Here is a 12,952-nt window from a genome sequence, read left to right as displayed (position 1 = left end):
TCTTCTTCATTCTTCTTCTTCTTCTTCTTCCTCCTCCTCCTCCTCCTCCTTCTCCTTCTTCTTCTTCTTCTTCTTCTTCTTCTTCTTCTTCTTCTTCTTCTTCTTCTTCTTCTTCTTCTTCTTCTTCTTCTTCTTCTTCTTCTTCTTCTTCTTCTTCTTCTTCTTCTTCTTCTTCTGTCATACCCGGCAGTACTCGGGGTAACTCCTGGCTCCATGCTCAGAAATCTTTCCTGGCAGACAAAGGGAACCATATGGGATGCCTGGACTCAAACCACCAACCACCATCCATCCTGGATCAGCTGCTTTGCAAGGCAAACATCCTACCGCTGTGCCATCTCTCCAGCCCCTGGATGGTATTCTTATGATGGCTTTTGAGTGTAGGTCAAAGTACTTGGAATTAATTTAGGAATTTAGTTTACTTCATTTTGTAATATACGGGCCTTTGTCAACTTGTTGCCTTGCTTGTTTTTGCAGTCACATTGTAATCATCAGTGCCATGCTTGAATATTTTGTATTTTATTTCCCTCCTAAGAGCTAGTTTTCCTACTATTGGGACTGTCTTCTTAAGCATATATAATGCAATTGGTAACTTCATTATAGGTGTATGATATTTTCACATTTTGTTTTGTTCCTAGGGCCTTAGCACTCGTATTCTACTTAGAATGTCCTTGGCTCAACATCTCTTGTTGACTCCTTTCTTTTGGGGGGAGGGGGGTCACACCCAGCAGCATTCAAGGGTTACTCCTGCCTGGCTCTGCACTCAAAAATCGCTCCTGGCAGGCATGAGGGACCATATGGGACTTGAACCACCATCTGGTCCTGATCAGCTGCATGCAAAACAAACGTTTGCAATGCAAACATCCTACCACTGTGCTATCTCTCCAGCTCTCTTTTTCTTCTTTTTTTTTGGGGGGGGGCACACCCAGTGACACTCAGGGGTTACTCCTGGATAAGCACTCAGAAATCACTCCTGGATTGGGGGCCATATGAGACACTATGGGATCAAACTGCGGTCCGTCTAGGTTAGCGATACAAGGCAAATGCCTTACTGCTTGTGCCACCACTCTGGTCTCCTCTTTTTTTTTTCTTAGTTTAATTTTTTTAATTATTAGATAGTCCCTCAAAAAAAACATTTCCTCACTTTTCTGTCTAAAGGAGTCTCTCAGACAGTCTCTATTCCTTTGTCCTACACTATTATTTCACACCCCTAATCACCCACTGAAATGTAGCTAACTTAAACCTCCTTCCACTAAAATAAAGATTCCTGGCACTTAGATGGTGGGTGTGATGCAGTAGCATTTTAAGTATAAAAATATCATTTAGGGATCAGAGCAGTGGCTCAAGCGGTAGGGCATTTGCCTTGCACATGCTAACCTAGGATGAAACACTGTTTGATCCCCCTGTGTCCCATATGGTCCTCCAAGCCAACAGTGATCTCTGAGCACATAGCCAAGAATAAACCCAGAGAGTCACTGGGTGTGACCCAAAACTAATATAATAATAATAATAATAATAATATTTATACTATGAAAGCTATGGTAACTCAACAAAAATTATTGACAAGTAAACAAATAAGACAAACTAGAATTTAAGTTAATTAAGCTTCACAGAATTACAGTCAACTATAGTCCTTATCTATATTTCTTATAACTGTATTCATAACACCTAAAATTGTACTAGGGACATAGTAAATAGCATTTTCTATCTCTCAGAATATATTCTAGTTGTGCTGTTAACTCCTCATCCAATTTTGGTAAATGGAACAAAACATTATGAAGCTTTAATGCTTCATAATGAGCAAGCATTTTAAAGTATATTCTTGCTTTTCAAAAGACTTGAAAGTAACAGTTCTTCAGCATCAAAGGATCAAATAGTGGAGGTCAAATTGTAAACCAGATTTCTTTTCTGCAAAGTCAGGAGATTTCAATGAACAGTGGTTCTTTGATGTCATTTGGTTTGTCATTGTGACAAAAACTCACATTGTTTTTTGTTTTCTTTTTCACTTTGTTTTTTAAAATATACCCTAAGTTATGGTGATACAGAATATAAAGAAAAGATCTAGCAAAAAAATACAGGCATGCAAAGTAACTTAATAATATTGATAACTCATAGAACAACTGGAAAGTAACCTTGTCTCAGAAAAAATAATTGTGTTTATAGCTTAATAATTAGTTACCAAAGCCACTGATAGTTCTTATATAATTCAATCTGGGCTGAAAGCTCTGTGGCATTCTCAGAATGGGGATGGGAGAGCAGTTTTCCCTTTCTGCGTGATTTCTCTCCATAGCCAGTCCAGTGCCATACCCTACACCTTTCAATAGGAATGGCCCAGCTCTGTGGCTTAACCTTATTAAATTTCCAAGTACAAAATTTGTTTCAGATCTATATATTCTGGACACCTCAAAATTGTATAGTAGTGTCAGCTCAGTAAACCTAAACAATAATGCAGATGGCTTAAGCAGCAGCAATCACAGCCCAGTATTTCCTTAGACACTAACTTTACTAACACCATGAAGAAATATAGCAACCATTCCAAATTAACTCTTATTGATCTAACTTTTGATTATTCCATTTGCCTTTGTATTATAATAAACAATATGAAGCAAACTTGTTTGTGCCTGCAAGGAAGCAGGCTATGGTTGGTGGGTGGAAAATTGGGGGCAGTGGTGAAGGGAAGGTTACACTGGTGGTGGGATTGATGTTTAAATGTTTAATCACTGAAATGACTGTATTGTGAACAACTTGGTAAATTAGTGTGATAATAAAAATTAAATAATTGGCTACCAATTTTCTTCTGATTTGTTCCTGAGAAAATATATTTGTATGGCGTGCTTGGTAAACACTGATAATAATCTAATAAACCAGAGAGAGACTTTATTTATGTTTTACTCCATTATTCACTGCCAAAGTAAATGTGCCATGTTTCTACATGTTTCATGTTTCATGTTTCTACAACTACCTTTTTACATTTGTGACTGTTTTATTTATTTATTTATTTTTTGGTTTTTTGGCCACATCCGGCAGTGCTCAGGGGTTACTCTTGGCTGTCTGCTCAGAAATAGCTACTGGCAGGCATGGGGGACCATATGGGACACCGGGATTCGAATCAACCACCTTTGGTTCTGGATCGGCTGCTTGCAAGGCAAACGCCACTGTGCTATCTCTCCAAACCCATGACTGTTTTATTTACAATTTCATGTTTCATGTGGGATCTGCTTAAAAGAGGATTTTAGGGGATGGAGAGATAGCGCAGAGGTAGGGCATTTGCCTTGCATACAGCTAATCCAGGACGGATGGTGGTTTGAATCCTGGCATCCCATATGGTTCCCTGGGCCTGCCAGGGGCAATTTTGAGAGCAGAGCAAGAAGTAACCACTGAGCACAACTGGGTGTGACCCAAAAACCAAACCAAACCAAAACAAAACAAAACAAAACAAAAAAAGAGGTTTTTATTTTCTAAATTGCAATCTCAAATTTTCCCATGCCATGACTTACTTTGACTGCAATATTCCTGCAGAAAGATGAAGAGATCATCTGCTCCGTGGACTTTTGTTTAGCTTGTTGGGAATTTCACTTGATTCTGCTGTGCCAGATGTTATTTCAGTTCACTAAAAAGCACTATCTTATGGCTCTGTGGGTTCGTCGATTTAATTCTCTAGCCACATTGCTATCTGCCTTCTTCTATAAACTTATACCAATAACAATATTGAAATGGTACCCAGGAAACATGCCATTTCTTGCTTTTGTTTCCTAATCCATAAGGAACTTGGAGTCATCTGCATTTGCCTCTCTGGACTCCAAAATCACCTCACTCGGCACTAAAGACATCACAATAGCAGTCCTGACACTCCATCTGTGAGGATAAGATAGTTCTGAAGCTGACTAAATCACCTGGGATTATAGCTTACTTCTCAATTTAGTGAGACAGCATGAAGAGCTTTAGCAAAGATGTTTTCCTTTTCTCAAGAATGCACATAGATTATTTATGCAAAGGAAGAGAAAGGCATGCATACTCTTGTCAAGGAATGATGAAAGAATATTTGTTTTTAAATCATTTTCCTAAGCCTAAAAGTCATTAAAATATTTTAATAGCATTAATAATAGTCACCTATTTCCATTTTTTATGAAATAGGGATGATGCCACATATCAACAACAGGACCTCAGCCCAGCTCTGTCAGGGGGTGTCTATATGATCCCCCACTACCATAGAGCCTTATCAGCTTTGTTATCCTCAGTGGACCACCAAGCCACCTGTGATGCAAACACAAACTATAGCATTAGGCTTAATAATCTTTTAAACGTGTAACTCAACTTAAAGTGTGGTGCTAATTACCTTAAAATTAATTATGGGGAGCCGGAGAGATAGCACAGCGGTAGGGCAAAGTTTGCCTTGCATGTGGCCAACCTGGGAGGGACCCTGTTCGATTCCCGGCATCCCATAAGGTCCCCCAACCTGCCAGGGGAGATTTCTCAGTGCCAAGCCAGGAGAGACCCCAGAGCACTGCTGGGTGTGCCCCCAAAGCCAATCAATCAATAAATAAATAAAGTTAAAAAAATCATTTTAAAAAATTTAATTCTGGGGCTGGAGAGATAACATGGAGGTAAGGCGTTTGCCTTCCATGCAGAAGGTCATTGGTTCGAATCCCGGCATCCCATATGATCCCCAAGCCTGCCAGGAGCAATTTCTGAGCATAGAGCCAGGGATAACCCCTGAGCATTGCCGGGTGTGACCCCTCAAAAAAAATAATTCTGAAGGGGCATTTGCCTTGCACACTGCCGACCCAGGATGGACCCAGGTTTAATCCCTGGCATACCATATGGTCCCCTGAGACTGCCAGGAGTGATTTCTGAGCACAGAGCCAGGAGTAACCCCTAAGCACAGTCCAGTGTGACCCAAAAACGAAAAATAAATTAATTATGGATACTATACTATCTATACTATTTATATAATGTTTCTCTATACATCTGCCTCAATGCTCATGTCACTTCTGGCTATGTGTAGGGACTACAGCGGCATATAAAACATACACTCAAGACCTTTAATGTGGAACTATCACACCAGCACCTATTAGCTACTTGTTTGTTTTTTTTTAAAAAATACTCAAAATAAAATAAAAATAATGAATTTTAATTAACAAGAAAGATGAGGAATTTGTTATATTTACAACATAATGATAATTAAATTGCACGGTTATCGAATGGTTATTAATGTATCAGATCTTACTAAAATGGATTTGCATTCATTATCTTTAAATTCCAATGATGTCCCTAAAGTGGATATTATTCTTACTGTCACTTACCATAAAAATTTGAATCTGGGGGCCAGAGTGATAGCATGGAGGTAGAGCATTTGTCATGCATACAGAAGGACGATGGTTCGAATCCCGGCATCCCATATAGTCCCCCGAGCCTGCCAGAGGTGATTTGTGAGCTTAGAGCCAGGAGTAACCATGAGCATGCTGGGTGTGACCCAAAAACAAAAACAAACAAAAAATATTTAAATCTGGTCAATACCTTGCCCAAGATCACATGGTAAATAGCAATACAAGCAATATTCTAAATAAAGATCTAAACATTAAAAGTTTACTTTGTGAAAATAACAGTTTTCTTTGTGCTACATTGCAGACACCAAGCACCACTGAATGTGGCCTCAAAACTTAAATAAGGAGAGATGAAATTTTCTTTAGATTTTTTTTGAACTGTTATGAATTAGGATTGGCACTAACAGCTTTTATTTTAACTGCATTGCCTATAAGTTTAAGCAAAGAGAACATTATACTGCAATCACATATAACCAATAAACAGACGTTATATTTATCAAGATGTTGTTGCTTTCATTCTTCTATCTTTACTTCCTTTGCAAAAATATTGTAAAGACAGATGTGCTGCTTAAGTAGTAGATCATGTAGCTTATAAATGTAAGACTGGGTTTGGTCAGGGTATGGCCTCTCAACTAATTAAAACAACATTTTTTTCCCATCTTCCTTTGCTTCTCTCTTTTTCACTTTCTTTAAATTTTTCGAGGAAAGAGTCATTGTATTTTTGGCACACACATGGCTGTCTTTTGGGTTTATCTTTTTTTATTCAGAAGTTTATATGTGCTGCCAAAGCCAGGAATCAAACCTAGTTCAGACATTCATAAGTCAAATGCCTTATCTCTCTCCAGCACCATTTTTTAGATAATTTCACTAAGGCTAAAATCCAATTTTAAATATATCCCATGTGTCATATTATTTCATGTTATATCTGTGTGTCTCAAGCACAAATTTCTTTAAATGGTAGCCATTCCCTTATACATTGCAATGTTAATATCAGCCTGATGGGGCCTGAGAGATAGCATGGAGGTAAGGCATTTGCCTTGCAAGCAGAAGGATGGTGGTTTGAATCCCAGCATCCCATATGGTCCCCTGAGCCTGCCAAGAGTGATTTCTGAGTGTAGAGCCAGGAGTATTGCCTGCCGGGGGTGACCCAAAAACCCAAAAAAAAAAAAAAAAAATCAACCTGATATAAGAATAAGTCTTTAAAAAAAAAAAAAAGAGTAAGTCTTTGATGGATATGTGGAAAAAATAAATCATTAGTATTAGCAAGTACCTAGGTCATTAATTACTATATATTTTATTTATTTGTTTATTTATTTACTTGATTTTTGGATCACTCCCAGTTGCGCTCAGGGGTTATTCCTGGCTATGCGCTCAGAGAACACTCCTAGCAGGCATGGGGGACCATATGGGGTGCTTGGATTCAAACCACAGTTTGTCCTGGGTCGGTTGCTTGCAAGGCAAACACCCTACCGCTGTACTATTTCTCTGATCCCTCTCATTATTCTTTCAAATAATGTTTACATGTAATCGCTATTAGTTTACAACATTATAAAGCTTTAGGGTTATATCTTAAACCCATTTTCTAATAAAATCTACTGCAGTCATCACCAAAGATCCAATACTATCCAAAAAAAAAATACCCTCACAGGATGGGATAATAGCACAGCAGTAGGGCAGTTGCCTTGTATGTGGCTGACCCAGGACCAACCTGGGTTCGATCCCTGGCATCCCATATGATCCCCTGAGCCTTCCAGGAGCGATTTCTGAGCACAGAGTCAGGAGTAATCTCTGAGCGCCGCGAGGTGTGACCCAAAAATCAAAATAAATAAATAAATAAAGGCCATTCTTTTTTTTGGGGGGGGGCCACACCTGGCGATGCTCAGGGGTTACTCCTGGCTGTCTGCTCAGAAATAGCTCCTGGCAGGCACAAGGGACCATATGGGACACCGGGATTCGAACCAACCACCTTTGGTCTTGGATCGGCTGCTTGCAAGGCAAACGCTGCTGTGCTATCTCTCCGGGCCCATAAAGGCCATTCTTATAGTGATTATTCTTTGTGGTTTTGATTGCCTTTATCTAATAGCACATGATGTTTAGAATTTTCCCATACGTGTGTGTGTGTCTTTGGAAAAAATGTCTTTTCCGGTCTGTTGCTCTTTCTTGATTGAATTGTTTGCTTTTTGTTGTGAAGTTTTCAGAACACACTGTACTTCTTACACTGCAGCTTTTTTCCCCCCAACTAGGCCTGTTTTTATCCCTGAACAATAATACAATTGAGGGGCCGAATCTGTGGCGCAGTGGTAGGGCATTTGCCTTGCACGTTATTGATCCAGGACAAACCGCACAGTTTGATCCCCCGGCATCCCATATGGTCCCCCAAGCCAGGAACGATTTCTGAGTGCATAGCCAGGAGTTACCCCTGAGTATCACCGGGTGTGGTCCAAAAACAAACAAACACAATAACAATAAAGTTGAGTCTACAAGTATACCACTGATGCTGCAGCCTGAGTCATGTCACCTATATATTCTATAGTTTTGAGTCTAATATGAAAGTCATTTTTGAAACTTTTTGCACTAGCTTAAATAGAAATGCTTTATGTGTAAAATATTACAATACTACACCCACTGCTATTATAACAACATCCCTCCCCCAATGTCCTAAGAATCCTTGTCTTCTTGCCTCCAGTTTGGTAAGCTCAGTTGTATTGTCAGTATAAGGGTTTGTTTTCATTAGATTCATTGTTTTCTTCCTTAAAATTTTTTTCCTCTCTCTTCTTTTTTTCTTTCTTTCTTTCTTCTTCCTTCCTTTCTTTCTTTTTTACTTCCTCCTTCCTTTCTTCTTTTTTTCTCTTCCTTCCTTCTCTCCTTCCCTCCCTCCTTCCTTCTTTCCTTCCTTTCTTCTTTCCCCATCCCTCCCTCCTTCCTTCCTTTCTTCTTTCCTTTTTTGCTTCCTTCCTTCCCTCCTTTCCAACTTCCCTCCTTCCTTCTTTCTTTCCTTCTTTCTTTTTTCTTTTGCTTTCTCTCTCTTTTTCTTTCTCTTTCTCTCTTCTTTCTTTATTTCCTTTCCTTTCTTTCTTCTTTCTTTCCTTCCTTCCTTTCTTCTTTCTTCTTTCCTTCCTTTCTTCTTTTTTCCTTCCTTCCTTCCTTCCTTTCTTCTTTCCTTCCTTCCTTTCTTCCTTCTTTCCTTCCTCTATTTATTTATTTCTCCTTTCTTTTTTTTTCCTCTTCATCCACTCAGACTGCATCCTCTCCCTCTACCCTCTCCAGAGGAAAGGGAGAACAATCATCAATGGCAAGAGGCAGTCGCAGAAGCAACACCAAAAGCCGGCTTCACGCTCAGGAGAGGACACTGGCTCCTCCTTGTGGCTTCAGGTGCTCTACACGGTCAGAGAAACTTCTCTAGTAACATACTATGGAAATGACCCCTGAAAGTATAGTCTTTATTTCTCCTTTCTTTCGTCACTCTGGGTGGTGCTCTAGTCCTGGCGGTTCTCTAATGGTACTCAGAGAACCATCCCACATTGCCAATGATTGGACTTAAGTCTGATAAAACAAGACACTTTGACCCTCTACTAACTCTCTACACCTCCCTTACTTTGTTTATTTGTGTAAATACTTATGAATGAGATTATCTTATATTCACTCTTCTCATTTTGATTTATTTAACTTAAAATGATACCTTCTGTTCCATTCGTGTTGTATCAAAAAAATAAGGCTTCATTTTTCTTTTACCCAAATAATATTTCATTCTTCTTATGCCTAAATAATATGTCTTTATCCACTTATCTCTTATTGTACACTTGAGTTGTTTTGAGATTATATCTACTATAAACAGCACTGTATCATGTAATGCAGAGGTCTCAAACTCGCGGCCCTTGGGCCATATGCGGCCCTTCATACATTTTGTGGCCCTGCCCTAAAGGAATCTTTTTTGTTTTGTTTTGTTTTAGTTGTTTGGGTCACACACCCCAATGTTCAAGGCTTACTACGGACTTTGCACTCAAGGATCACCCCGACTTTGCCTCCTGCGGCCCCCAGGTAAATTGAGTTTGAGACCCTTGATAATGTGCATATATATTTTATAAGTGAGGATTTGGGCATTTAACATGGCTTACAAGCTATGCCTGGTCCTGTCCTTAGAAATGGTGGTGAGGTAAAACACACACACACACACACACACACACACACACACACACACAAAATGATGGTGAAAGGCTGGAGAGATAGCACAGTAAGCATTTGCCTTGTAAGCAGCTGACCTGGGACAAACCCAGGTTCGATTCCTGGCATCTCATATGATCCCTCAAGCCTGCCAGGAGTGACTGCTGAGCATAGAGGTGGTAGTAACCCCTGAGTGCCACTGGGTGTGCCCCACACACAAAAAAAAAAGGAAAGAAAAAAGAAATGAAAGTTAACAGCGTTTCCAAGAACTTATTCAGTGTCCAATGAACATTGCCCAGGATAAATATTGTCAACTACATTCCAGGAAAGTGTTTTAAGCTCTGCACTAACTCTCCAGCCTTCATATAAGGTTTTTAAGTATGCTCTTGGCATAAAAAATAAAGAGTAGAAATAACAAATTATATGATAAATATGATTTTAATTTTTTTAAGGGAACACACTCAGCAGTGCTCGGGGATTACTCTATTCTGCACTCAGGTAGGCTGGTAGGCTCAGGAGACCATCTGGGATGCCAAAGATCAAACCTGGATTGGCCTCATGCAAGGCAAGCACCCTACCCATGGTACTATCTCTGAAGCCCTCGATTTTAATTTCTTCATACCATTTTCCATAAAGGCTGAGTCAGATGAGTAAAATCTGCAATGCTCTATGCGAGCAACATTGCCCATGTCCACTTTTAGAGCAGCTAGTTTTTGCCTGGAGTCAATGCAGTACAAAAGTGGACACCAGTAATGGGGAATATGGTATTCTTTACTGGAATTTTGCACCTTTCTGCAGCCTCATTTTATCCAACCTATGGGCTCATGTCAATGTGCTCTAACTTAGGACTCTGTTTTTTTTCTTATTGCTGCAAAATATCTGAGCACTCTCATTGCCAGGTGCTCTCTCTTAGGGCTCACTGCTGTCTTTGTGATCAAGATTAGTAGCCACTCCACCACCTAGATTCTCCAAAAAAAGCAGCTCATAGCTTACCTTAGTAGGCAATAGCATCACATATAGCCCTCTCCACTCTCTCCTTCAGGTTTTGAGGACCCCCCCTTTCCCCTCCCTATGTAATCTGGGCTCATCTCAGCAGGTATCAGTTCCCAGAAGCCTCTATTTCTAGCAATAGCAGCCTCTAGCTCCTGGCAGCAACACTCTCAAGGATCCTGACTAGTTCCTGGTCTCTAGTCACTTCTAGTAATGGCACCTAGAAATAGAGCCTCAGTGCAATGCTGCAAATGCTTAAAGCACTGACTTGCAAGAAAGAAAATAAAACCAGCACAATGCCGAAGGCATTCTGTAAGTAGACATAGATAAAAGTATCCTGGGTGCTATCTCCTCAGTCCCACTCTTCTCTAAACCAAGAACTCTCTTTTTTCCCCTAAGTTCTGTAGACAATTCTAGTGCATCATAAAAACAGATTCTCAAAGGCTTTCAAATGTACGATCCAGCCTATAGTCTAGCTATTTAAATATGGAGAGAAATCTAAGTCTTTACAATAAGTACCTCTCTGTCCCACCACCATGAATGGTTTACTCAAGCCATGAGTGCCTCCAAATTTCATTTTTCTTCATATTTTTTTTACTGTTCATGTTGTACTTTCATATAAATGTTAGTGATATTTGTTCTCTGTCCTTGAAAACATAGTCAGAGCCTAAGGGGCCACATGAGTTCTGCATGAGCAATTACAGCAGCAGGTATATTATGATAGGCCATATCTACCATAAGAAATGACAGCTCCCTGCAGGGCTGTACCAGATCCTGTGAAGGCACCTCCAGCCAGGAGAATGACTGCTGATAAGCAGCAACAGCTGGTGAAAAGATTTCACTGCAAAAGTGATGGACAAGTTTAAGTTTTGATCCAAACACTATGCCTTTTGAGCCCTACCTCTTTGGAAAAGTATGAGTCATAAGAGACTGGGAATTCAGAATAACTGGACAGTTCTATGATCATATAATGAGATCTTACTTTACCACAAGGCCTTTAAGAACTGGTTGCATAGTTTTGATTCTGAAACTCGTCACTTTCTTACATAACACATTTTCTTGCATGGAAGACAGGTCTACCTCTGCTTTACTCATACAGCTCAGATAATTGACCCATCCAGTTAATAGGTCTTGGCTTCCTGTTCTTAATTTTTTATTATTCAAGTATATTCTTCAATATAAATAGTTCACCAAAAAGTCTTTGATTTGAAATAAGCAACTTTGAGTCATTGGTAGCCTACATTAAAGCAAATTTCATTCTCAAAGCATCATATTTTAAATCCTGGATCAAGAGTAAGGACAATAGTCAGATACAGGTTTGAAAGGTCATATATATCAAACACTAGTTTCAGAAGCCAAGACAAGAACTGAACTTTTATATTGAACTCATACTTAAAGGCTTAATTCAAGTGAAATAGTTCTCAAATGAATGTTCTGGATGTACCAAAATGTAAGCTCTTGTTTAAGATCCTGCTTCCCTGATCCTAGAAACTAATGTTTTATGTCAAACTGGAAAGTCCCCCAAGTGTTTAAATAAATTCTGGGCAAATCTGGTGTCATTTTTAGTAATTCCAGGTATTGTATCTGTGTTTATAAAGCAGTAAATCTGAAAGAATGCAAGAGAAAAGGGGAGGAACCAGAGCAATAGTACAATGGATAGAAAGTTTGTTTTGCATGCAACCTACCGGAAATTTGATCCCCAGCATCCCATATAGTCCCCCAAGCCTGCCAGGGGAAAGGAAGGAAGGAAGGAAGGAAGGAAGGAAGGAAGGAAGGAAGGAAGGAAGGAAGGAAGGAAGGAAGGAAGGAAGGAAGGAAGGAAGGAAGGAAGGGAGGGAGGGAGGGAGGGAGGGAGGGAGGGAGGGAGGGAGAAAGGGAGGGAGAAAGGGAGGAAAAAGAGAAAAAGGCATTAGACAATTGTAAATGGTATTTTTATTTTTTAAGTAGTTGCAAAAGACACAAATAACAAAAGTAATTTTTATTTTGGGGGGCACAGTTTTGCAGCCATGGTTCTCAGGAGTTACTCCTGGCTCTGCACTCGGAAATCTCCCCTGGCAGGCTTGGGGGAACATATGGGATGCCTGGGATTGAACCCGGATCCATCCTGGCCACATGAAAGAAAAATGCTCTACTGCTGTGCTATCACTCTGGCCCTGAAATAACAAAAATAATTCTGAGAGAAAAAGAAAATAGTGATGATGTTTCTTAATTCAAATCACATTATAATAGTAATGAACACAGCATGGTATAGGAAAATTATCAGGCACACTTGATATAAAATAAACCACTTGAATAAAATAATCACAGATATAAATGTACACATATATAGATATCTAATTTTCCACAAAGACACCAAAGCTATATATTGGAGAAAGAAAAGCCTTTTAGGGGCCGACGTGGTGGCACTAGAAATAAGGTGTCTGCCTTGCCAGCGCTAGCCTAGGATAGACTGCAGTTCGATCCCCCGGCATCCCATATGG

The 12,952-nt window shown here is 39.7% G+C and overlaps 1 non-coding gene across 1 annotated transcript; it reads right to left on the bottom strand.

Moving 5' to 3' along the window:
* Positions 1–8,550: 8,550 nt before the first annotated feature.
* Positions 8,551–8,762, bottom strand: LOC126026535 (small nucleolar RNA U3). The gene has a single exon (XR_007501769.1). It is a non-coding gene; the product is annotated as a small nucleolar RNA U3 (small nucleolar RNA).
* Positions 8,763–12,952: the final 4,190 nt, after the last annotated feature.

This window comes from Suncus etruscus, chromosome 13 (genome assembly GCF_024139225.1).
Source record: "Suncus etruscus isolate mSunEtr1 chromosome 13, mSunEtr1.pri.cur, whole genome shotgun sequence".
Taxonomy (NCBI): Eukaryota; Metazoa; Chordata; class Mammalia; order Eulipotyphla; family Soricidae; genus Suncus; species Suncus etruscus.
This window is presented reverse-complemented; position numbering and strand designations above follow the sequence as displayed.